We start from the raw sequence: 25,930 nt of genomic DNA, 5'->3' as shown, positions 1-25,930 counted from the left end.
GTTTTGGGGGAGTAGAAAGTGTGATAACCTTATAAATCTGATCATAATGAATTAAGACCATAGAGGCACATGGTATATGAAAATCATGTTTGGGGAGCCATATACCAAAACTTATGACACATAACAGACAATAGAAGGTATGAGTCACTCACCTGGACCCCATAGTGAGGTAGACATCCTCCATTGTGATGGTAGGTAACAGCCCCTACCATCTGTCTTCTGGACATGAAGTATGTACGTTTATGACTGACATGCAGATAACTCCCATCTGTTCCAGGGACTTAAACATGGCTAGGTCTTACCCGTTGATGTGGCTTACTTGGATTGACACTTGTCTAGCCCCACGTTTGCTTACCTGGATCTCCTGTCTTGCCCACTCATCAGCCCATTTCTTCATCAGGAACTTGTAATACTCTTTTGCCTTTGTATCTGGACCCAAGTATACAGCTTGTCTTGAAGACCACTACCAAACATAGATTATGGCCAGTACAATGTCAGGCATGTGTTTTCTTCTGTAGCACAGACCTTCAATTCAACCAGAAAGGAGTTGTTTACCTCCATAACATTCTCATACATGTCTAGCATTATCCATTTCTCTATTTTGCAGCCTTTTTTTGAGAATGTAAGTTTTCAACGTATTTCCTAATGATGCTCTGGATTTTATTCCCTTTCTCATCTCCAGTTTTATTAATTTTCATGTCTAGTTCTAAGGCTAACAACCAGCAGCTTGCACCCATAGCAGTTTTCTAACCTCTGTAGCATGGTTCAATTCATTATCTTATCAAATACAAAATCTCTTTCATTTCTGTAAGTTTCTTGGCTTTCCTTCTTAAGTTATTTTGAAACTTGTAAAAGTCTTTCCCTCTTTAACTCTTTACACTTATTCTGGTGTGTGTACATGTATGTGTATATATGTATATGTGTCTCTGTATGCAATGTGTGATCTGAGAGTCAATGTTAGAAATTAAAAATGGAATTAAAAGGCCTGTGTTGGGCTCAGCATAGCAATCACAAAAAGCAAATTGTTGTCACTGAAACAGCTGTGTCTTATAAGTTTGTTGTCATCCAATGCATTCTGACAATGTGGAAGGACACAGATATGTTCATCCATTTCTGATGTAGTGTACTCACAGCACTATCATGGTATTCTATTGTCAAGACTACTAGGTCAAGCATTTTAGAGTTCATACAATAACCTCTGTTCTGTGCTTGTCAATAGTCATATCAGCCTTGCCCATATAGTGGGATATTTTCTTAATACAGACATTTCCCAAATGATTCTAGCTGGTGTCATGTTGACAAAACACTAGCCAAGACATTCCTACCCCCAACTTTATATCCTCTTTTTTAAAATTGAATAACCTATCAACCCAAATTTATGCTGTTTATATCCCCCCTTGGTATAGGAACATCCACTAGAGTGTGGTAGACATACTGGAAGCCAAAGCTTTAAAGGAAATTGACAACATCAGAACAGCAGAAACATCAACTGTTAATAAATAGATCCTAAGTTAGGGGTGAGGTCTCATAGGCTTCAATTCTAGAGTGTTGACGGCTTGATCTTGTGCAGGCCACCACAGATGCTATGAGTTCATGAGTGCAGTGGACCTACCATGCCTACAGGACACTGTTTCACTCTGGTCCTCTCTGATGGCTGGCTATTACAGTCTTTCTGTCCCTCTCTTCTGTGAATGGTACCTTAGTCTTGGGAAGGGGGACATGATTGTAGATCTCCCTTTTGTGGCTGAGCACTCCCCTGACAATCTATGCAGTTTGACAAGCTGAGAATTTCTTTGCTAACTGCCACCCACTGAACAAAAAAGCTTCTCAAATGAGGTCTCAAAGCTGCATTGATTTATGAATAGAGACACAAATTTAGAGAGCAGTTTGAAACTATGTTCATTTAGCAGAATAATAATAGTAGATTCACTCCCGAGGCCTAGCTCTCCAACCATAGATTATGGCCAGTACAGTGTCAGGCATGTGTTTTCTTCTGTAGCACAGACCTTCAATTCAACCAGAAAGGAGTTGTTTACCTCCATAACATTCTCATACATGTCTAGCATTATCCATTTCTCTATTTTGCAGCTTTTTTTTGAGAATGTAGGTTTTCAACATATTTCCTAATGATGTTCTGGATTTTATTCCCTTTCTCATCTCCAATTTTATTAATTTTCATGTCTTTTATTTGGTGTACTTGGCTAAGGGTTAAACTCTTATTTTTCACGGAATTTTCTGTGCTAGGTATTGAATCTCACACATGCTTGGCAACAGCTCTGCTATTGAACTACAGCTCCGTTTGTTGCCTTTTGACTGTAGCTTTGTGAGGTTAAGATATCAGTGTATTCCTGTCCCTCTATATCACCCACAATGTTTTGACAGTGATACCTTCGTTTTCTAGTTTAGGATTGATTGTATATCCTTACATTAGTCTGAATCTATTAGTGAAATCTTCCTGTAAAATAAACCATATGATAGCTTATCATTTATTTTACAGTGACCAAAGACAGTTGTTAAATAAATGCAAATCTTCACCCATGTTTCTTTTTCTGTGTTTTATATTGGGTTTATATAGGTTAGTTTCTTATAGCTAGGAAATACCAAGAATTGTCTTGGTGAGGATTTGTTCAGTTGGTAGAATCTTGCTGAGCATGCATGACGACCTGGACTCAATCTCCAGCATCTTATAAACTTCATATGTTGGTACATTCCTATAATCCCAGCACTCAGAGGTTGGAGGCAGGGCAGGGTCAAAAGTTCAAAGTCATTTTCTCTACATAGCAAGTTTGGGGCAAGTCTGTGCTCCAAGAGACTCTGTTTAATGAAACAAAAATAAAGGTGTTTACCTATCCTCCCCCCACCCCCAGTTTCTTGTTTATTGGTCTGAGTCATTGACCTTGTCTACCTACCTTTTGTTATTTCACTTTTTAAAACAACAGCATCTTGCTGTGTATATCACTGGCTTGGTATTTGACATACAACCCAGGCTGTCCTTGACTTATGATCTTCCTGCATCAGCGTCAGCATCTCAAGAACAGGCAATAAAAGTGTATGTTCAATATCTTCCTTGCTCTGGACATTCATTGGGTAAACTCTTTTTCTCCCATTTCTAAAAAGGCCCACTGTATACCAGATTTTGGAGTTTCCTCCAACCCCATTTGTACATCTCAGCTATCGCATGTTGAAGAAAACTCTGCTTAACATAATCTCTCACCCCTGTAATGTAACTCCCCCATCCCCTGACCCAAGATCAAGGGTGACAAATATGGCTTAGTTTAGCTCTGTTCATACATAATGAGTCTTTTCATCCTGCAGTGTAGAATGCTGGACTGTCCATTAGAGATGGCAGAATAAAGATTCAGTGATCCCTTCTAGACACATGACAGGGAGAGTATTTGTACCCTTTGATTCATATTTTTTGAGTCTTGTCAGAGTTGCCCACAGTATGATGTTTTCATTCTTAAGGATCCTCTTGCCAGAGAGGATCAGATCCTGAATGAGGCTTTTGTTTAGATTTCTGCTGAGACCAGGGCCAAACCTTCTGACTAAGACATCTGAGTATGCCTTTAACCCTCTCTGAGAGTTAAACCTGGCATAGAAGCAATGATACAGTGTGTTCTCCTTCAATGGATGGCAGGCAAGAGGCCACTGATAGCAGGACCCGAGTTTGTTACTCTTCTTTCTGTTTCTTCTTCATGAACAAGAGTTTATAGAAATAGTTTCAAGAAAAGGCTGTTCTGGTGGTAGATGAGGCTGAGAAAATTCAAATGATAGAAAAAATGAAGCTAGCACTCTGAGCAAATAAAGCCAAAGGTTATTAGTGCTGGCTCTCGCTCCAAAGGCCACTGCATGCTCTTGGAGAGAGAGAAAAGAAAGCAGCCATCAATAGCTTTTAAGAATTTGCATTTCAGATGTTCTTGCACATTTTGGAGCTGGTGGCTACTAGAATGCATTAGAAGGGAAAGTCAAGTAGCCAAGGTGTCTTAGTCTTTTACTGTTGTGAACAGACACCATGACTAGTGCAAGTCTTATAAAGGACAAAATTCATTTGGAGCTGGCTTACAGGCTCAGACGTTTAGTCCATTACCATTAAGGCAGGAACATGGCAACATCCAGGCAGGCATAGTGCAGAAGAAGCTGAGAGTTTTACATCTTCATCAGAAGGCTGCTTGGAGAATATTGACTTCCAGGCAGCTAGAATAAGGGTCTCAAAGCCCATACCTACAGGGGCACGAACTCCAACAGGGCCACACCTTCTAATAGTGCCACTCCCTGGGGCCAAGCATATACAAACCATCACATAAGGTTTCTAAGAGCTAAACTTATGTGAAGGTTGTCTATAAATGATTTAGAAATCAACATCAAATACTTTATAAGCCTCATGATTTAATAATTACTGTTTAGTAGGGCTATAGCCTACAGATGAAGAAATCAAGATACATCGTGACAATATAACATGTTTGAAGATACATAGCTATTAAAAATAGAAAGCATCAATCAGATTTTCTATACTTCAGGGACCTCTCTCTTTCTGTCTGCTGTGTTCATTTATCCTGGGGAGACACAACCAACCATCTCTTTATCTTAGCTTGTAGATGGCAGCAAACTAACGATTTCGTTAAAGCCAACTTAACAAACCGGGGAATTTTAACAGAATACAATTAAGGTCTTATTCACAGGAATGTGCGTGACTCCTAACAGCTGCCTCACCCTAAAGTCTCATTATGTCATGAATGACAACTTTATGAGAGCTAACTCATCGAGTCTCCCTTCTCCACTTTATTTTTTAAGATTTATTTATTTATGTATATGAGTACACTGTCACTGTCTTCAGACACAGTAGAAGGGGGCATCAGATCCCATTACAGGTGGTTATGAACCACCATGTGGTTGGTAAGAATTGAACTTGGGACCTCTGGAAGAGCAGCTAGGGCTCTCAACCACTGAGCCATCTCTCCAGCCTGTTTCCACTTTGTTTTCCTTTGTATATTATGTATGCTCTAACATCACCTAAGATGACTTGCTGCTGGAGTAGGACAAGGCAGAATAATAGCTGGCTTCCTAAGTGAGAGTACTGTGGCCCTTTATCCATCCCTTTATTAGAGTATTTCAATAGCTCTAGTTCTATTACCATAGGCTTGGCTATCATTGCAGTGGTTCATTATTTCTACCTGGATAAGTTGTTTCTATTGGAAGATAGCAATGGTGGTGGGGAGCAATCATACTGTGCCTTAAAGGAGAACATTCTAGTATACCACAGTCACTGAACTTTGAGCTTAGCCTTCTGGAGTTGCTGTGAGAAGTCAGATAAAGTGGTTGATGACGCTAAGGAGTAGCTGAGTTAAGAAATCCATTGTGACAAATTTTATTACTTTACAGTTGTGAGAACAAATGAACTAGTTCTGTTGTATGCCATCGCATGGATGACTATGACACATACATGCTGGAGTAAAAATAAAGTGGTGTTAAACACTACATGCTATTTCTACAGAGCTCAAAAAAAGTGACAGTGTAGATTACATATATAAATACAGCCTACGGAGTCCTCTTAGCGTTGTTCATATGGATTTGGCTTTGGTCACTTGGGATTGAGTAATGTAAAAGGGGCCTTGTCCTTGGAGAAGACTAACTCCTACTCTCTTGTCAGCCATCAATTTCTCATTATTTAAATATCATCCACATGAGCATGTCGACTGGTACTGTCATTGTTCAGATCTTACTTAGTTCTCCAACTTTTACAATCTTTCTAGCCCTCTTCTGTGGTGTTTTAAGTGTAGGGTTGTGCTGTAGCTGTCTCACCTCAGAGCTGAGTACCCCAGGGTCAGTTCTTCTCTGTTTTGTCCAGTTGTGAATTTCTGTAATAGTCTCCCATCTGCTACAAAACAAGCTTCTTTGATGAGAGCTGACAGCTCTGCACATGTATTGGTATAATGATAAGTATTTAAAATGCAGTTAGAAACTATAGTGTTTTAGGAAAGTGACAATAGTAGATTCTCCTCTGGATCCATGGCTTCACCAGACACAAGACTTGGCTAGGTTTCTAGTACTATGCATGAATTCTGTTCTATTGCATGGGCCTTACATCAAATTTGATAGCTATTTGTTAGCCCCTAGATATAAATAATTTCTATTACTGAACCTTTGAAGACATCTTGCTGTTTTGATCTTCATGGTTCATAGGCATCACAGTTAGGTAAGATTATTTATGAATTTCCTCCCTTGGCAGCTTGCATAGGTCCTTCTGATAGATACTATGAGAGTTAGACCTCATGGAGGAGGCTTCCAGGTAAATTCCAGTTGGACTCCTCCAAGTCCTGTGTCTAAAGTTGGATGTGAATTCAGCAATAGAGTCTTAATTTCAACTTTTCAGAGGCAACAGAGGGCAATAGCAATAGCCTGTATTGTTTGGGGCATCTCTTTGGCTCCCCTGACCAATATCTTGGAATGAAGCACTGAGGTTTTCTTTAGATAGTTTATGATTTTGAGGGGAACAGTGTCACTCCAAATTGCCTAACTTCCTTTAGAAGCATGTATTTACATATACACACATACGTACATACACCAGTACATATGTACATACCCGTAATTTTCAGTTAAAGTAAAATAATATGATCCCCAATGGCTGTTTGAAACATCCTTAGTGTTACTTAACCCTTCTTTCCTCTTCCTTTGCGTTGCCTTCCCTCCCTCTTCAGGTAACTACCCTCCTCCATTTTTCTCTTTCCCCGTTCATAGCATCTATGTCCTAATTTCCTCCTTTAGGGCTTTGCTACCACAGTTCATATTTACTCTCCTGGTAGCTAAAGTTACTCCATTGTTATCTGAAGATTCAGAGCTATAATCCACAAATGAGAGAGAACATAACGCGCTATGGCATCTTTAACTTGTTTTGTTCATTGATAATTGTTTTCATGCTTATGAGTACAAAATATTGCCCTAAATATCGCTTAATATGTCTTCTCATGTGTATTTGAAATGCTTTTCAAGATCTTTCTCTCTCATATTCATATCTATCTGCATTGTAGGATGGATGCATGTTTACTGGAGCTAGTATCAGATGATCCCTGGGTGGGTTTAGTAGATTTTACCATCCCTTGCCACCATCAATATAACAGAGCTTTGTGTTACTTTCTAGAAAAATATATCCTAATTTAGAAAAAAATGCACGAGAATTTGGTTTATCCAGTGTTTATAAACTCTTTGTATATAGAAGAAGGCAGTCCCTTGAGTGGACAAATGTACTTAACACCAAATATCACCACAAATGGGAAGTACCTGGCTCAGAGTAGGTGCCTTGCAAATATCTTTTACAAGGTGTCCTATCCCTGCAACACAGGAAAAGAATGATGGCGAGCCTGAAGAGCAGAGTAAAAAGAGAATACCATCCTCATAATACATGATAGAAAGTAGAACTTGATCTAGCAAAAACGTCACATTTGCTTTCCATCTCTTTGGCCATCCTGCAGCGGTGAGGAATTGTGCCATAGAACAAAGTCACCACCAGTTTTCTTCTCTTACACAATCAAAACGAGCCTGCTATGTCTACCTTAACCTTCGCAGTGCCCTTCCCATTTCAACCCACCTTCACAACGTTTTATAGTTTGTGAGTCACCTTTCTTGGGTGAACAGGGGCTGCCCGATCTTGCTTGTTTGCTGTTAGCATCGGCTGATCTCAGCATTACTGCTCAAGGACAATGAGAGGTGCTGCATGAGAGCAATCACTTTTTGCTTTAGATGGTCATTAGGATATTCTTCCCCTTCCTACACCAGAGGAAATATCAAATGTCACAAGTGCTAGCTGCTGCTCTTGTGATCTAGTGTGACCCAGGAACAGGATTTTAGGTTTTACTTCATTCTAATCCCATTAGCCATCACTCTGCATGGCTAATGGTTACTATAAAGGTCAAGTAAAATTTTTATATTGTTATGTAGAAAAAAAAACCTGTAGGAGATAGTGTTCATTTGGTTCTTACTGTGCGTGAGGCTGTGATGTGTAGCAGGAACATAGCATTCTCATGCTACCCCATGAAGACAGTATTTGTTATTTTACCAGTGAGGCAGCAAAGGCTCTGAGACGATAAGAACTTATTCAAGGTCATATGGTCTACGAAATGGCAGAGCCAGGATGCAACTGCAAAGTCTATATCCAGAAGGATTCTTTTCTTCTACTTAGTTCTTTTTTTTCTTTTTTCTTTCTTTTTTGCCAAGCTGTGACTGTTTATTAACCGACCAGATTATAAAAATACCACAGGCAATACCATAGTTCATCGTCTAATAAGCCTGTTTATCTGGCCTTCCCTGTTGCCAGCGTCTCCACCTTCTACAGAGTGAGTTGTCTTTTTCTTCATTCCACCTGGTGGGGAAGATAGTTTGAAGGGCCATAGGAAGTTATTTGCTTCCTTAAAGCGTTTTCCAACTGTATAGATCTCATGAATTAGATCCTCCATGCAGATGATGCCAAATTTACCAAGAGGTAGTGCAGTCAAGGAGTGATCTGTCAAGGCAATGCGCTTTTTATTGATTTTGCCATAGCCTCGCTTGTAGATGAGCTCATTTACTGACTTCAGGCTGGGGTACCCCAGGCAAGGTACGGTTCCACGATCCTCCGCATGTTCACTGAAGCCTTGCTGAGCTTCACAAAGGTGCCATGGAGGATCTGCCGGAGACGAAGCAGCTGCAGCACCTTGCGCACCTTTGGGCTTACTCCATTGATTCTGATGACAAAGGCCAATTTTGGTTCTGCGGGCGCATAGGAGTTCCCAGCTCTCCTTGCCGTCCTAGCCATGTGAATCTCAGTCCGGTACGTCTGTCTGCACTCCTTGTGATAGTGCTTTGCCTTCTCCTAGATGAGCTTCCTCCTTGCCTTTCGCAGTGTCTTCAGGGCAAACTTCTTCCTCAGGCGCTTCACCCTCAACTCTGAAATTCCTTCGCTTTTTCTTAAGGGTTCCTGGCGTAGCAGCAGCCTTATTTTTCTTCTCTGGTACAGCCTCCTTGGTTCTAGCTGGTAAAGGAGAGTTTTTGTTTTTGTTTTTGTTTTGTTTTTATTCTTTTTTATTTTTATTTTTTTATTGGATATTTATTTACATTTCAAATGTTATTCCCTTTCCTGATTTCCTGTCCATAAGCCCCCTGTCCCCTTCTATAAGGGTGTTTTCCACTCCATCCATCTCCCCTTACCCTCTCCCACCCCAACAATCCCCTACACTGGGGGTCCAACCTTGGCAGGACCAAGGGCTTCTTCTTCCATTGATGCCCAGCAAGTCCATCCTCTGCTACATATGCAGTTGGAGCCCTGGTTCAGTCTTTGGGTAGTGGTTTAGTCCCTGGAAGCTCTGGTTGGTTGGCATTGTTCTTATGGGGTAGCAAGCTCCTTCAGCTCTTTCAATCCTTCCTCTAATTCCCCCCAAGGGGGTCCTGTTCTCAGTTCAGTGGTTTGCTGCTAGCATTCACCTCTGTATTTGACATGTTCTGGCTGTGTCTCTCAGGAGAGATCTTTCTTTACACCAGAGAAGCATAAAATTAAATTACTTAGCACAATTAATTCTGAATTATTAACTGTTAGCTCTCATTAGTAGGTGGAGCTGTGGAAATTCTAGTTTATCTCCTAGGATTTTGGTAATGTTTAGGACGGTATGAGAAATACTGAGTATCCAGGATAAAAGTGATGGAATGAGTCACTTGCCCCCAAGTTATTCCTAATGCAGGATTAGATCATGTTTTAGGATTCTCTAAAGAATAGAATTAACAAGACGTGAGTAAATATGCTCTCTGGTATATGATAGCTTTACTTTATAATTATTTTCCTATACTATGTTGCTAAAGCAATATGCATTCAGTAAAAAGCATACTTAAAATTTGAACTTTAACATTTCTCAGACTGACCAAATGTAGTATAATGCCTTGTTGTGATGTTCGGTGGTGGCAGTAAGCCAGAGTTCCAAGTTGGCTACATGGTCACAAAAACAAACTTTTCCCCCCTTACTTGTTGGTTGTGCCAAGGTCTTGTTAAATTGTCCAGATTGGTATCAAACTTCTTTTTCCCCCATATTGTAAATTTATTAAGCCTTCATAGATATGACATTTTATCATAGATATTCAAAAATATTTAAACTATGTTTTTAATATAGTCTTAATATTCTTAAGAATATATTAAAATATATTATTTAAAATAGTTTATCACTGAAAAGTTTTTTTAAATTGGATAATTTTAATTTACATTTTAAATGTTGTCCTTTTTCCCAATTTCCCATCCATAAACCCCCTATCTCATCTCCCCTTCTTCTATGATTATGTCCCCCCACCCAACCACCTACCCCTTCCCGCCTATCCACCCTGACATTCTCCTACACTGGGGGGGGTGGTCCAGCCTTGGCAGGACCAAGGGCTTCTCCTTCCATCAGTGCCCAATAAAGCCATCCTCTGCTACATATGCAGCTGGAGCCATGGGTCTCCCCCGATGTGTACTCTTTGGATGGTGGTCTAGTCACTGGGAGCTCTGGTTGTTGGTATTGTTGTTCTTATGGGGTTGCAGACCCATTCAGCTCCTTCAGTCCTTTTTCTAACTCCTTCACTGGGGACCCCATTCTCAGTTCAATGATTGGCTGTGAGCATCCACATCTGTATTTATCATGCTCTGGCAGAGCCTCTCAGGAGGCAGCTATATCAGGCTTCTGTCAGCATGCACTTCTTGGCATCAGCAATATTATCTGGGTTTGGTGACTGTATGAATATGGGATGGATCCCCAGGTTGGGCAGGCTCTGAATGGCCATTCCTTCAGTCTCTGCCCCAAACTTTGTCTCCATATCTCCTCCTAAGAATATTTGTGTTCACCCTTTTAAGAAGACTGAAGCATCCACACTTTGGTCTTCCTTCTTCTTAAGCTTCATGTGGTCTGTCAACTGTATCTTGGGTAATCCAAGCTTTTGGCCTCAAACTTCTGATCTCAGACTTCCAGGTTTTGTTATTAAATGCATTTGCCACCATGCCTGGCTCTGTCTTTGATATTCAGAAAGTTAAGTGTAGTTGATACATTTCTGACTTACATTTTTTTTAGCTTATGATGGATTTATCAGGACATAACCCATTCATTCATAAGTTCAGAAGTGTGTGGGGGCTAGTGTGGGGAGTAGAGGGTTAAGGGAATGATTGAAGGAGTTAACAAGTTAGAAACCTAGATAAGAGACTAAATTGCAATTCTTGTATGAAGATATCTTCCTTTGTTGATTTGAAAACTTTTATTTCCTAAAGTCTTTGTATTAGATGAGTCTCACACTCATTGTGCTAGATAATATGGTTTGTTCAAAGTGCACTGACTCAGTGTTACTTGTTTACAAAGTACCTTAAGAGCAATCCTTGGACTAGTAGTGGTTGACCAGATATTTGGACAACATGGCCTAGCCACGTCAATGCATAAAATTACCCAATACAATGACAACACTTGTTGTTAAGAGCTCTGGCGGGTAGAAGGCTCCAGGTTTCCCTAAGCTACTTCCAGTTCTTCATACAACAATTCTCTTAGATGTTACTTCAAGGTCATAGATGCCACAGGTTAATATATTACATTGTCATTTTTCAGTAAGAAAGAAGGGCTCCATTAATATGCCATTTTTATTCTTTTGTCTACAGAGACAAATGTCTTCTAAAATCTGCCAGCAGACTTTTCCCTATATTTCATGGGCTAAGTTGTGGGCCAGCTCTTAGGTCAGTAATTGGCAAGGACAAATGGGAATAATAATACTCCCCTTGGCTTAGGAAACTGGCTCTCCTTGCCCGGAGAATGGTGTTTGCCTGCTTGATAGCTAAAGAAATAGGAAGGAGGAAGACTGTTAGGCTGGCTAGGAATTCTGACTGTTAATCATGGACTTTTAGGAGCAGAGATGTTATAAGTTAACCGGGAACTTTTAGAGCATACTCAAAAGGCCGGGAAGAGAAAAAATTATCTGTGCCATTTTAATAAACACTAAAGAGTTTTTTCTTTTTTCTTTTTTTTTTTAATTACCTGCATATAAACCTGCAATGATCGGAAACATTTCTTTATGAAAAATAGAATGCATCACATTTAATAAGAATAGGAATTTAAATCCAAATAGAGGAAATGCAACAAAACACATCTCAAAAGCAAACATAATTCATAAGCCCCAGGTGATTTTTTTTTATTATTTTTTTTATTAATTGAGTGTTTCTTATTTACATTTCGAGTGTTATTCACTTTCCCGGTTTCCAGGCAAACATCCCCCTAATCCCTCCCCCTCCCCTTCTTTATGGGTGTTCCCCTCCCCATCCTCCCCCCATTACTGCCCTCCCCCCAACAATCACGTTCACTGGGGGTTCAGTCTTAGCAGGACCAAGGGCTTCCCCTTCCACTGGTGATCTTACTAGAATATTCATTGCTACCTATGAGGTCAGAGTCCAGGGTCAGTCCATGTATAGTCTTTAGGTAGTGGCTTAGTCCCTGGAAGCTCTGGTAGATTGGCACTGCCGTTCATAAGGGGTATCGAGCTCCCTCAAGCTCTTCGAGTTCTCTCTCCGATTCCTTCAACAGGGGTCCCGTTCTCAGTTCAGTGGTTTGCTGCTGGCATTCGCCCCTGTATTTGCTGTATTCTGGCTGTGTCTCTCAGGAGCGATATACATCCGGCTCCTGTCGGCCTGCACTTCTTTGCTGCATTCATCTTGTCTAATTGGATGGCTGTATATGTATGGGCCACATGTGGGGCAGGCTCTGAATGGGTGTTCCTTCTGTGTCTGTTTTAATCTTTGCCTCTCTATTCCCTGCCAAGGGTATTCTTGTTCCCCTTTTAATGAAGGAGTGAAGCATTCACATTTTGATCATCTGTCTTGAGTTTCATTTGTTCTAGGCATCTAGGGTAATTCAAGCATTTGGGCTAATAGCCACTTATCAGTGAGTGCATACCATGTATGTCTTTCTGTGTTTGGGTTAGCTCACTCAGGATGATATTTTCCAGTTCCAACCATTTGCCTACGAATTTCATAAAGTCGTTGTTTTTGATAGCTGAGTAATATTCCATTGTGTAGATGTACCACATTTTCTGTATGCATTCCTCTGTTGAAGGGCATCTGGGTTCTTTCCAGCTTCTGGCTATTATAAATAAGGCTGCAATGAACATAGTGGAGCACGTGTCTTTTTTATATGTTGGGGCATCTTTTGGGTATATGCCCAAGAGAGGTATAGCTGGATCCTCAGGCAGTTCAATGTCCAATTTTCTGAGGATCCTCCAGACTGATTTCCAGAATGGTTGTACCAGTTTGCAATCCCACCAACAATGGAGGAATGTTCCTCTTTCTCCACATCCTCACCAGCATCTGTTGTCCCCTGAGTTTTTGATCTTAGCCATTCTCACTGGTGTGAGGTGAAATCTCAGGGTTGTTTTGATTTGCATTTCCCTTATGACTAAAGATGTTGAACATTTCTTTAGGTGTTTCTCCGACATTCGGCATTCCTCAGCTGTGAATTCTTTGTTTAGCTCTGAGCCCCATTTTTTAATAGGGTTATTTGTTTCCCTGCGGTCTAACTTCTTGAGTTCTTTGTATATTTTGGAAATAAGGCCTCTATCTGTTGTAGGATTGGTAAAGATCTTTTCCCAATCTGTTGGTTGCCGTTTTGTCCTAACCACAGTGTCCTTTGCCTTACAGAAGCTTTGCAGTTTTATGAGATCCCATTTGTCGATTCTTGATCTTAGAGCATAAGCCATTGGTGTTTTGTTCAGGAAATTTTTTCCAGTGCCCATGTGTTCCAGATGCTTCCCTAGTTTTTCTTCTATTAGTTTGAGTGTGTCTGCTTTGATGTGGAGGTCCTTGATCCACTTGGACTTAAGCTTTGTACAGGGTGATAAGCATGGATCGATCTGCATTCTTCTACATGTTGCCCTCCAGTTGAACCAGCACCATTTGCTGAAAATGCTATCTTTTTTCCATTGGATGGTTTTGGCTCCTTTGTCAAAAATCAAGTGCCCATAGGTGTGTGGGTTCATTTCTGGGTCTTCAATTCTATTCCATTGGTCTATCTGTCTGTCTCTGTACCAATACCATGCAGTTTTTATCACTATTGCTCTGTAATACTGCTTGAGTTCAGGGATAGTGATTCCCCCTGAAGTCCTTTTATTGTTGAGGATAGCTTTAGCTATCCTGGGTTTTTTGTTATTCCAGATGAATTTGCAAATTGTTCTGTCTAACTCTTTGAAGAATTGGATTGGTATTTTGATGGGGATTGCATTGAATCTGTAGATCGCTTTTGGTAAAATGGCCATTTTTACTATATTAATCCTGCCAATCCATGAGCATGGGAGATCTTTCCATCTTCTGAGGTCTTCTTCAATTTCCTTCTTCAGTGTCTTGAAGTTCTTATTGTACAGATCTTTTACTTGCTTTGTTAAAGTCACTCCGAGGTACTTTATATTATTTGGGTCTATTATGAAGGGTGTCGTTTCCCTAATTTCTTTCTCGGCTTGTTTCTCTTTTGTATAGAGGAAGGCAACTGATTTATTTGAGTTAATTTTATACCCAGCCACTTTGCTGAAGTTGTTTATCAGCTTTAGTAGTTCTCTGGTGGAACTTTTGGGATCACTTAAATATACTATCATATCATCTGCAAATAGTGATATTTTGACTTCTTCTTTTCCGATCTGTATCCCCTTGACCTCCTTTTGTTGTCTGATTGCTCTGGCTAGAACTTCAAGAACTATATTGAATAAGTAGGGAGAGAGTGGGCAGCCTTGTCTAGTACCTGATTTTAGTGGGATTGCTTCAAGTTTCTCTCCATTTAGTTTAATGTTAGCAACTGGTTTGCTGTATATGGCTTTTACTATGTTCAGGTATGGGCCTTGAATTCCTATTCTTTCCAGGACTTTTATCATGAAGGGGTGTTGAATTTTGTCAAATGCTTTCTCAGCGTCTAATGAAATGATCATGTGGTTTTGTTCTTTCAGTTTGTTTATATAATGGATCACGTTGATGGTTTTCCGTATATTAAACCATCCCTGCATGTCTGGGATGAAGCCTACTTGGTCATGTTGGATGATTGTTTTGATGTGCTCTTGGATTCGGTTTGCCAGAATTTTGTTGAGTATTTTTGCCTCGATATTCATAAGGGAAATTGGTCTGAAGTTCTCTTTCTTTGTTGTGTCTTTGTGTGGTTTAGGTATAAGAGTAATTGTGGCTTCGTAGAAGGAATTCGGTAGGGCTCCATCTGTTTCAATTTTGTGGAATAGTTTGGATAATATTGGTATGAGGTCTTCTATGAAGGTTTGATAGAATTCTGCACTAAACCCGTCTGGACCTGGGCTCTTTTTGGTTGGGAGAACTTTAATGACTGCTTCTATTTCCTTAGGAGTTATGGGGTTGTTTAACTGGTTTATCTGTTCCTGATTTAAATTCGATACCTGGTATCTGTCTAGGAAATTGTCCATTTCCTGAAGATTTTCAAATTTTGTTGAATATAGGTTTTTATAGTAAGATCTGATGATTTTTTGAAGTTCCTCTGAATCTGTAGTTATGTCTCCCTTTTCATTTCTGATTTTGTTAATTTGGACGCACTCTCTGTGTCCTCTCGTTAGTCTGGCTAAGGGTTTATCTATCTTGTTGATTTTCTCAAAGAACCAACTTTTGGTTCTGTTGATTCTTTCTATGGTCCTTTTTGTTTCTACTTGGTTGATTTCAGCTCTGAGTTTGATTATTTCCTGCCTTCTACTCCTCCTGGGTGTATTTGCTTCTTTTTGTTCTAGAGCTTTTAGGTGTGCTGTCAAGCTGCTGACATATGCTCTTTCCTGTTTCTTTCTGCAGGCACTCAGCGCTATGAGTTTTCCTCTTAGCACAGCTTTCATTGTGTCCCATAAGATTGGGTATGTTGTATCTTCATTTTCATTAAATTCTAAAAAGTTTTTAATTTCTTTCTTTATTTCTTCCTTGACCAGGTTATCATTGAGTAGAGCATTGTTCAATTTCCAAGTATATGTGGACATTCTTCCTTGATTGTTATTGAAGACCAGTTTTAGGCCGTGGTGGTCCGATAGCAGGCATGGGATTATTTCTATCTTTCTGTACCTGTTGAGGCCCATTTTTTGACCAATTATATGGTCAATTTTGGAGAAAGTACCATGAGGAGCTGAGAAGAAGGTATATCCTTTTGTTTTAGGATAGAATGTTCTATAAATATCCGTTAGGTCCATTTGGCTCATGACTTCTCTTAGTCTGTCTACATCTCTGTTTAATTTCTGTTTCCATGATCTGTCCATTGATGAGAGTGGGGTGTTGAAACCCCCACTATTATTGTGTGAGGTGCAATGTGTGTTTTGAGCTTTAGTAAGGTTTCTTTTACGTATGTAGGTGCCCTTGTATTTGGGGCATAGATATTTAGGATTGAGAGTTCATCTTGGTGGATTTTTCCTTTGATGAATATGAAGTGTCCTTCCTTATCTTTTTTGATGACTTTTAGTTGGAAATTGATTTTATTTGATATTAGAATGGCTACTCCAGCTTGCTTCTTCTGACCATTTGCTTGGAAAGTTGTTTTCCAGCCTTTCACTCTGAGGTAGTGTCTGTCTTTGTCTCTGAGGTGTGTTTCCTGTAGGCAGCAGAATGCAGGGTCCTTGTTGCGTGTCCAGTTTGTTAATCTATTTCTTTTTATTGGGGAGTTGAGCCGATTGATGTTGAGAGATATTAAGGAATAGTGATTATTGCTTCCCGTTTTATTCATATTTGGATGTGAGGTTATGTTTGTGTGCTTTCTTTCTCTTTGTTTTGTTGCCAAGACGATTAGTTTCTTGCTTCTTCTAGGGTATAGCTTGCCTCCTTATGTTGGGCTTTACCATTTATTATCCTTTGTAGTGCTGGATTTGTAGAAAGATATTGTGTAAATTTGGTTTTGTCATGGAATATCTTGGTTTCTCCATGTATGTTAATTGAGAGTTTTGCAGGATACAGTAACCTGGGCTGTCATTTGTGTTCTCTTAGGGTCTGTATGACATCAGTCCAGGATCTTCTGGCCTTCATAGTTTCTGGCGAGAAGTCTGGTGTGATTCTGATAGGTCTGCCTTTATATGTTACTTGACCTTTTTCCCTTACTGCTTTTAATATTCTTTCTTTATTTTGTGCATTTGGTGTTTTGACTATTATGTGACGGGAGGTGTTTCTTTTCTGGTCCAATCTATTTGGAGTTCTGTAGGCATCTTGTATGCCTATGGGTATCTCTTTTTTTTAGGTTAGGGAAGTTTTCTTCTATGATTTTGTTGAAGATATTTACTGGTCCTTTGAGCTGGGAGTCTTCACTCTCTTCTATACCTATTATCCTTAGGTTTGATCTTCTCATGGAGTCCTGGATTTCCTGTATGTTTTGGACCAGTAGCTTTTTCCGCTTTACATTATCTTTGACAGTTGTGTCAATGATTTCTATGGAATCTTCTGCTCCTGAGATTCTCTCTTCCATCTCTTGAATTCTGTTGGTGAGGCTTGTATCTACAGCTCCTTGTCTCTTCTTTTGGTTTTCTATATCCAGGGTTGTTTCCATGTGTTCTTTCTTGATTGCTTCTATTTCCATTTTTAATTCCTTCAATTGTTTGATTGTGTTTTCCTGGAATTCTTTCAGGGATTTCTGCGATTCTTTCAGGGATTTTTGCGATTCCTCTCTGAAGGCTTCTACTTGTTTATTAATGTTTTCCTGTGTTTCCCTAAGGGAGTTCTTCACGTCTTTCTTGAAGTCCTCCATCATCATGATCAAATATGATTTTGAAACTAGATCTTGCTTTTCTGGTGTGTTTGGATATTCCATGTTTGTTTTGGTGGGAGAATTGGGCTCCGATGATGCCATGTAGTCTTGGTTTCTGTTGCTTGGGTTCCTGCGCTTGCCTCTCGCCATCAGATTATCTCTAGTGTTACTTTGTTCTGCTATTTCTGACAGTGGCTAGACTGTCCTATAAGCCTGTGTGTCAGGAGTGCTGTAGACCTGTTTTCCTCTCTTTCAGTCAGTTATGGGGACAGAGTGTTCTGCTTTCGGGCGTGTAATTTTTCCTCTCTACAGGTCTTCAGCTGTTCCTGTGGCCTGTGTCTTGAGTTCACCAGGCAGCTTTCTTGCAGCAGAAAAGTTGGTCTTACCTGTGGTCCCGAGGCTCAAGTTCGCTCGTGGGGTGCTGCCCACGGGCTCTCTGCAGCGGCAGCAACCAGGAAGACCTGTGCCGCCCCTTCCGGGAGCTTCAGTGCACCAGGGTTCCAGATGGCCTTTGGTGTTTTCCTCTGGTGTCCGAGATGTGTGTGCAGAGAGCAGTCTCTTCTGGTTTCCCAGGCTTGTCTGCCTCTCTGAAGGTTTAGCTCTCCCTCCCACGGGATTTGGGTGCAAAGAACTGTTTATCTGGTCTGTTTCCTTCAGGTTCCGGCGGTGTCTCAGGCAGGGGTCCTGCTGCTCCTGGGCCCTCCCCCATGGGAGCCCAGAGGCCTTATACAATTTCCTCTTGGGCCAGGGATGTGGGCAGGGGTGGGCAGTGTTGGTGGTCTCTTCCGCTCCGCAGCCTCAGGAGTGCCTACCTGATCAGGCGGTGAGGTCTCTTTCCCACAGGGTCTGGGAGCAGAGAGCTGCTGCGGGCCGGGATCCGCGGGCGTGGGACCTCCGGCAAACACAGGACGTGCCCTATCCTAGATGAACTCTGCCTCTGTGTGTCCCGATCTCACCAGGCAGCTCTCTTGCAGCAGACAAGTTGGTCTTACCTGTGGTCCCGAGGCTCAAGTTTGCTCGCGGGGTGCTGCCCACGGGCTCTCTGCAGCGGCAGCAACCAGGAAGACCTGTGCCGCCCCTTCCGGGAGCTTCAGTGCACCAGGGTTCCAGATGGCCTTTGGTGTTTTCCTCTGGCGTCCGAGATGTATGTACAGAGTGCAGTCTCTTCTGGTTTCCCAGGCTTGTCTGCCTCTCTGAAGGTTTAGCTCTCCCTCCCACGGGATTTGGGTGCAGAGAACTGTTTATCCGATCTGTTTCCTTCAGGTTCCGGTGGTGTCTCAGGCAGGGGTCCTGCCGCTCCTGGGCCCTCCCCCACGGGAGCCCAGAGGCCTTATACAGTTTCCTCTTGGGCCAGGGATGTGGGCAGGGGTGGGCAGTGTTGGTGGTCTCTTCTGCTCTGCAGCCTCAGGAGTGCCCACCTGACCAGGCGGTGAGGTCTCTTTCCCACAGGGTCTGGGAGCAGAGAGCTGCTCAAGAGTTTTTTCTTATTTCCTATCTTTTATAAATGTATTCAATGTATAGAATGTATTTAAGACTCATCCAGGGAAATGGACCCCCATCAAGGTGCACAGAAAATGGGTGGCAGGGATAGGTCCTATATCTGACTTCTCCCTTCTTTCTTTTGGATCAGATTTAATGACCGAGAATTTTGTAAGTCTATTAAGAGCTTATATGGAAGGTTCCCGCTGTTGTGTGACACTATTTCTGGGGAGATATGAAAAAACTGTCTGTTCAACCCAAATAAGGAACTGACCTGGAACCAAAGTTTTGGATATTGCCAAAATCCAACTTGGTGAACCAATGAGTTTTATTGGGGTTACTTACAGAAATATGGGTGAAGGGTTACTTACAGGAGCAGAAATCACTCAAAAAACAACTGTATTACCAAAATCTACCCCAGGATGGGTGACAGATCACAAAACTGGGAATAGAGCATATTGCACAAGCTCCAGGCAGCTCAATGGGTTGGAAAGTGAGTGTATTTTCCTAGTGGCTCAATTGGTCTGAGCATGACTGGTCTCTGTCAATTTAAGGAAGTTTGGCTTCCTCAAGGTTGTTTGGTTGATCTCTGATTCTTCTGGGCTGCTCAGTCTGGTCTGAGTGTGTCACTCAGCAGTCCTTACTGCTTATATACTCTTAGGGAGGGAAGGGCCTGATGGACCATGTTAGTATCAGGGACCTCGTGCAACTCTTTTGAGTTGTAAACTTCCAGGTTTAACCAGCTTCTCTACGTTATGAAATGTTTCATCTTTCCTGACAATACTATTATCTCATATCCTTGTAAACTTCCTTTACCTTAAAGAACTTCCCTGCAAGATGAAAGGGTTTAATCTTGGAGGAAACTACTACACAATACCTGCCTAGATACATATACTTATTGTGATCTCTAATTTTAAAAAACCATAACGGAATATGATCTATTGCTACCAATTTACTTTGTATTATATTACTACTTGTTAGAGGTAATCACACTTTTCCTTCTAAGCTGTCTCCCTGGTTATGGTGTTTTAGGTATAGTTCTAGTTGCATTGAGAAAACGTAGACTCCTGTGAGAAGACTTGAGACTTCATGTAGCCCAATAGCGCTGCAATAACCTTTTAGACCCAGAGTTATTACTTTCACATAATGATATCTTATCACTGGCCATTTTCTTGCAGACAGAATCAGATACCCCTGCTCTATGCTCCGGTCCCATTTTGTCCTGTAACCCAGCCTTTGCAAGGGTCAGTTACCTCATCTGAAAATGGCCTAAATAATAAGTAGTAAAGCTCCTTACTGCTATTAAAAATAACCACAATCTAAATGAGTAGTAATAGATCAGATTCACTTTCTTTATCTTAAAATGATGAGAGGAGGGAGCTGGGTGCCTTTTTCTTCGTCTTCTTTTTTTTTACACTCCGGACTTTATCCTCTCCTGGCCCACCGTCCAACTGTTCCACATCCCATACCTCCTCCATCCCCTGTCTTCATGAGGATATCCCCACCCCACACACCGCACCAGACCTCTAAACTCCCTGGGGCCTCCAGTCTCTTGAGCGTTAGGTGCATCTTCTGTGACTGAACCCAGACCTGGCAGTCCTCTGCTGTATAAGTGTTGGGAACCTCATCTCAGCTGGTTGGAGATCTCAGAGATCTCAGGGGTCCAGGTTGAGACTGCTGGTCCTCCTACAGGGTCGCCCTCCTCCTCAGCTTCCTCTAGTTTTTCCCTAATTCACCAAGAGGGTCAGTGGCTTCTGTTCATTGGTTGGGTGTACATGTCTGCATCTGACTCTTTCAGCTGCTTGTTGGGTCATTCGGAGGGCAGCCATGATAGGTCCCTTTTTGTGAATGTCCCATAGCCTCAGTAATAGTGTCAGGTCTTGGGGCCTCCCCTTGAGCTGGATCCCACTCTGGGCCTGACGCTGGACCTTCTGTTCCTCAGGCTCTTCTCCATTTCCATCCCTGCAGTTCTTTGAGACAGGAACAGTTACGGGTCAGAGCTTTGACTGTGGGATAGCAGCCCACCTCCAGCAGAAAGACAGGGTAAGTGAGGGATGGAGTTGTATACTTTATGGATTTTTAAAGTTCCGTGTCTAATGCAGGCCAAGACTAGAACTTGGCTAGGTCTTTAAACTGCCGTCTCAAAAGCCAAGGGATACATTTTTATGTTTACAGGATACTGTAAGCCAAATATCTATCTAGATAACTTAGCTAATATAATGTCTTATTTATTTGCCCAAGTTTTAAACAAAGCAGATACTTGTGTGTTCTGTCTCTTAGCGGGCAATGTGTTGTCAGTCCCACCAGGCACAACAATCCTGGAAGACATCCAGTTTTTCAAAGGCTGGCTTCCTCTGAGAGAATCTCCTCCAGGAAACTAAATTCTGCTGACAGAGACATGTATACTCCCCGGGAGAGCATGAGCAAAGATCGTGTTGTTTGTGAGACTGGGTCTTACTATGTGTGCCAGGCTATTTTTGAGTTCATGATCTTCCTAATGCACTCTGAAGCTCTAGAGTGCATTACCCCTCCTGGAAAAACAGTTGTATTTTACATTAGTTTGTATTGCTTTTGTGTGTTTGAGCTGTGATGTACTTAGTTCCTTATAGGTTTCTTATATGCTTTGACAATTAAAGAAGAGTTATTATTTATTAGTAAGGGAGAATAAAGAGCTTTTAACCCCATTCCGACTTTAGATTTGGGAGCTGGCAGCTGCATGTAGAGAATCATAGATCGCATATGACCTTCCACTGAGATAAACCCCACACCCTACCAAACAGAATTTTTTTTAATCAAAGGGGAATATTTTAATGTTAGTATTTTCAAAATATTTTTCCTCCCCCTCTTTAACAGTATCATAGAAGTTACCACGTTTCATCCTTGTCCTTATCACTTATGCAATACATTTCTTAAGTATTTATCATGCATCATTTCTTTTGAGCTTGCGACAACCCTGTGATAGAAGTATTATTCTTGAAATGAACTGAGGCTGGGAGATGAGCTTTTAAAGAATGCGGGTGTTTAAGCTCAATGATAAGCCCCTATATTAGAAAGGTTGGTTCATGTGTCAAATCACTTGATAGTGTGTATGAAATTTAATTTGGACTACAATTTTCAGTGCTTTTAGACATCTATCATGGTCCCAAAATACTTTTGTAGTAGACACATCACACCTCACATATTGGTTACCTATTATAAAACTAACATGATAAGGACCTTAAAACTCAGTGTTACCTATCAGTAAGCATTTATTCTCGCTCATCTGTATATTGGCTAGAATGGCTCCACTGACCAGGGGCTTTCTTTTTGTTTGCTCCATGCATTTATACTCTTCCTGTAAAAGACAGTGGCCGTGTGTTCTTACTCTTCTTATGATACTAGCAGCAATGCCCATGGTCCTTGAGCAGAGAAATGAGATATTTTAAGGCAAGACACAAAGCTGCTACACTGTCACTTCTTCACAAATTCAGGGTCTAAATTTAGTCAAGTGGACAAGCTAAACATTGAAGTGACGTGCATTCTGCCTTTAGTGAAAGGCATTGCAGTATCACATGGCAAAGTACATGACTATGGGCAGTGGGAATTGTGGGGATTGGTCCATCAGTCAACTGTGTTCTGGCTGAAAGTGATAATGAGGAGCAAGAGAACCAACTTGGAATTTCTTTTTAAGACAATGTCTCATGTATACCAGATCAGCCTCTAATACACTATGTTGTTGAGAATGACTTTGAAGTTCTGATTTCTTGGCTCTACTGAATGCTGGGATTACAGGCATGCAGCACTTTGCCCAGCTTGTTCAGTGCTGGAGATGAAACCCCGGGTCTCTTACATGCTAAGCAAACACTGTACAAACTAGATGCATGCTCGGGAAAATAATGTGTCATGGGAAAATATTTCTGATGGAAACCTAGAGGTCTAATTGGAAGAGAATAGGGACTAAGGGGTCTCTCACCTCTTAACTATTCTTTCTTTCTCTTTTCCTTTCAATTTTTTTAATTGAAATAAAATTATGCCATCTTCCTCCTGTCTTTTTCTCCTTAAAGTCCCTCCCAGATACCTTCCCTGAAGCCCCTGCCTCCAAATTGATAGTCCCCTTTTCTTTAATTTCCTTGACGATACTTGGGTAGAATTTAGGGACTGACACTTAGAAGGTCTGATTTTTTCTTTTGTCACTGCAGAGAGATGGGACTCACACATGCTAGGCAAGTACTCTAGAGTTCAACTGTATCCCAGGATCTTAACCTTGACTTGTTTCCTCTCAGGTTGAGAAAGTTATTTACTCTACAGACTTTAGCATCTAGTATTTGTATGATCTCATCATCTGCTCTGTTTTTAGTTTGCCTGTGAAACAGGGTCTTACTGTGCATCAGTGACTGGGCTGCAGCTCACTATGTAAACCTGGATGGCCTCAAACTCAGGAGAGAACCTCATGCTCCCGACTCCTGGAGTTCTGGGGTTAAAGACGTACTCAACTACCCCTGGCTATTTTCACTTGGGGAATTAGGTAAAGTTTTCTCAGGTAGTTAGTAACAGAACTAAGACTAGAATCTTGAGGTCTTTTTTGCCTACTAGACATTTGTCACAGAAGGGGAAATATTTGGAGGTGGGGGAGGTTCTCACTTCATGATTCTCCTGAGGTTAACAATTATTCTCCAATTCGGTTACCCACATTGCCATGCTCATCTGTTTCCCATTTCCTGAAAGATCTGAAGGAAGAGAAATAGACCAAAATCCTGCCAGGAAGGGTGGAAGTTCAAATCGAGGAAGTATTTGCTCTGTGCAATTATGTTTTTAACAATTCTATGCTATAAGGGGAAGAAGTTGATAGCACTGTGCCCTCCCCCTCCCTTCTCTGAGATCTTTCAAAGAGGCATCTGTTGCCATTTGATACCTTAATTTAGGTTATTCCTGGAAAAGAAGCTATATATGAATTGTGGGCTCTTCTAACTTTGCAATATTATAAGCACATACGTATGTTCACATATTCTTAAGATGCTCATGTAATATTCAATTTGAGGTAAGAGTCGCTTATTGCTGTTTCACAGATTGGCACATATTAATAGCTCAAACCTAAGGCATAGAGAAGGGACCTATCTCCTGAGTCTCGTATACTGTGCAGCTGTTTGGGAGTGTCCCAGCACACTAGGACAAGGGACCAGACTCAGTTTCTACTCGCTGCTTCCACGACATGGAACCATTTTGCCTTTGTCAGCCTTTATTTTGACTATAATGCACGGGTATTAATTGTGTCCATGTTGTAAGGACAATGTGAGATCATATATAAAATGTGCTTGATGCTCAAATGTTCGTGCCTTTCCTGTGATGCATTAATGTGAAACTTTCAAGTTTAAACTGTATGTAAACAATTTTTAAACTTTAAACTGTATACATTCCTCTTTAACTTCTGCATTGTAAGTTTGCAATGCTTTAAATGAAAACCCCTTATAGGCTCATTTTCAATAAAACTTAAATATCTGAACACTTGTCCTCCAGTTGGTAGATACTTTGGGGGAGAGAATGTTACCCGAAGACGGTGCAGCCTTGATTATTAGGAAATACATCGTAGGGGGTAGGCTTTGAGGGTTTATGACACCCCCCTTCATATTTCTGCTTCACATTTGCCTTTGAAGATATAATTTCCTCAGCTTCCTGCATCAGCTGCCTGCTGCCACATATCTGCTGTCATCATGGACTTTTATCCCTCTGGAAACCTAAGCCAAAATAAAATGGGTCTTCCATGGATTGCTTTTGACCATGGTATTTTATCACAGCAACAAAAAACAACGAATTCAACCTTATAAGATTTATAAACTTTAGATTTATGTCTCGCCATCATTTATTTAGTTTTGGAGTTTTCGAGCAATGATCTTGCTGTGACAGCTTGGGCTACTCTGGAACTCACCATACTTATTCTTCAGTCTCTTCAGTGCCACCATTCCCAGTGTTATTATTCTTTGTTGTGCTTCAAGACCATGTTCATATTGCTTTCTCTGTCTGGTCCAAGGACCTAAGCAAAGAGACAACTTCTCTCCATGCAGTTTTTCATATTTAGGTGCCTATTAGATGTCATTGCCCTCTGTCAAACTGCTGAACTATGTTATTTTTATCCTTACCATAAAGTATTACGGAGGGTCTGGGGGGTATCTTAGTGGTAGAACATAGGGCATTTGGCTTGTGTGCTGGCAAGTTTTGTGTCAACTTGACACACGCTAGAGTCACATTGGAAATGGGTGCCTCAATTAAGAAAATGATCCCATGCTAGACTGGCAAATTTGTGGTTCATTTTCTTGATTGATTATTTGTGTGTGAGGGCCCAGCTCACTGTGTGTGGTACTGCTCCTGGATTGGTGGTCATGGATGCTATAAAAAGAAGAGTAAACTTTTCTCCTTCATGACTTCCGTATTAGCTCCTGCCTCTAGGTTCCTGCTCTGGTTTACCTCAGTGATAGACTCTGACATGGAACTATAATCTGAAATAAACCCTTTTCTCCCAAGTTGCTTATGGTCCTGGTGTTTATCACAGCAGTAGATACTGTCGGGCATATACATGCAGCTGTGCGGTAAGCAAACCTAGCATTGCCATCACTTCCACCACAAAAGAAAACCCTGAGTTATTGTTTCCTGTTTTCTAATTTTTGAGGTCATCACTTTTTAATAAAGCAGCATAGTAAATCTTTTCTTTATTTTCTTGTGAAGGTCCCTCATATGTTGCTGTGTGCAAAGGTCTTATTTCC

At 41.1% G+C, this 25,930-nt stretch overlaps 1 protein-coding gene and 1 pseudogene across 2 annotated transcripts in view; one reads left to right on the top strand and one right to left on the bottom strand.

The window, feature by feature from the left end:
* Nucleotides 1-25,930, top strand: part of Ophn1 (oligophrenin 1) — a 378,262-nt gene that overhangs the window by 145,826 nt on the left and 206,506 nt on the right. The gene's annotated exons all lie outside the window — the stretch shown is intronic.
* Nucleotides 8,265-12,030, bottom strand: LOC108349108 (60S ribosomal protein L7 pseudogene; annotated as a pseudogene).

The sequence above is a fragment of the Rattus norvegicus genome, chromosome X (assembly GCF_036323735.1).
Source record: "Rattus norvegicus strain BN/NHsdMcwi chromosome X, GRCr8, whole genome shotgun sequence".
Lineage (NCBI taxonomy): Eukaryota > Metazoa > Chordata > Mammalia > Rodentia > Muridae > Rattus > Rattus norvegicus.
This window is presented reverse-complemented; position numbering and strand designations above follow the sequence as displayed.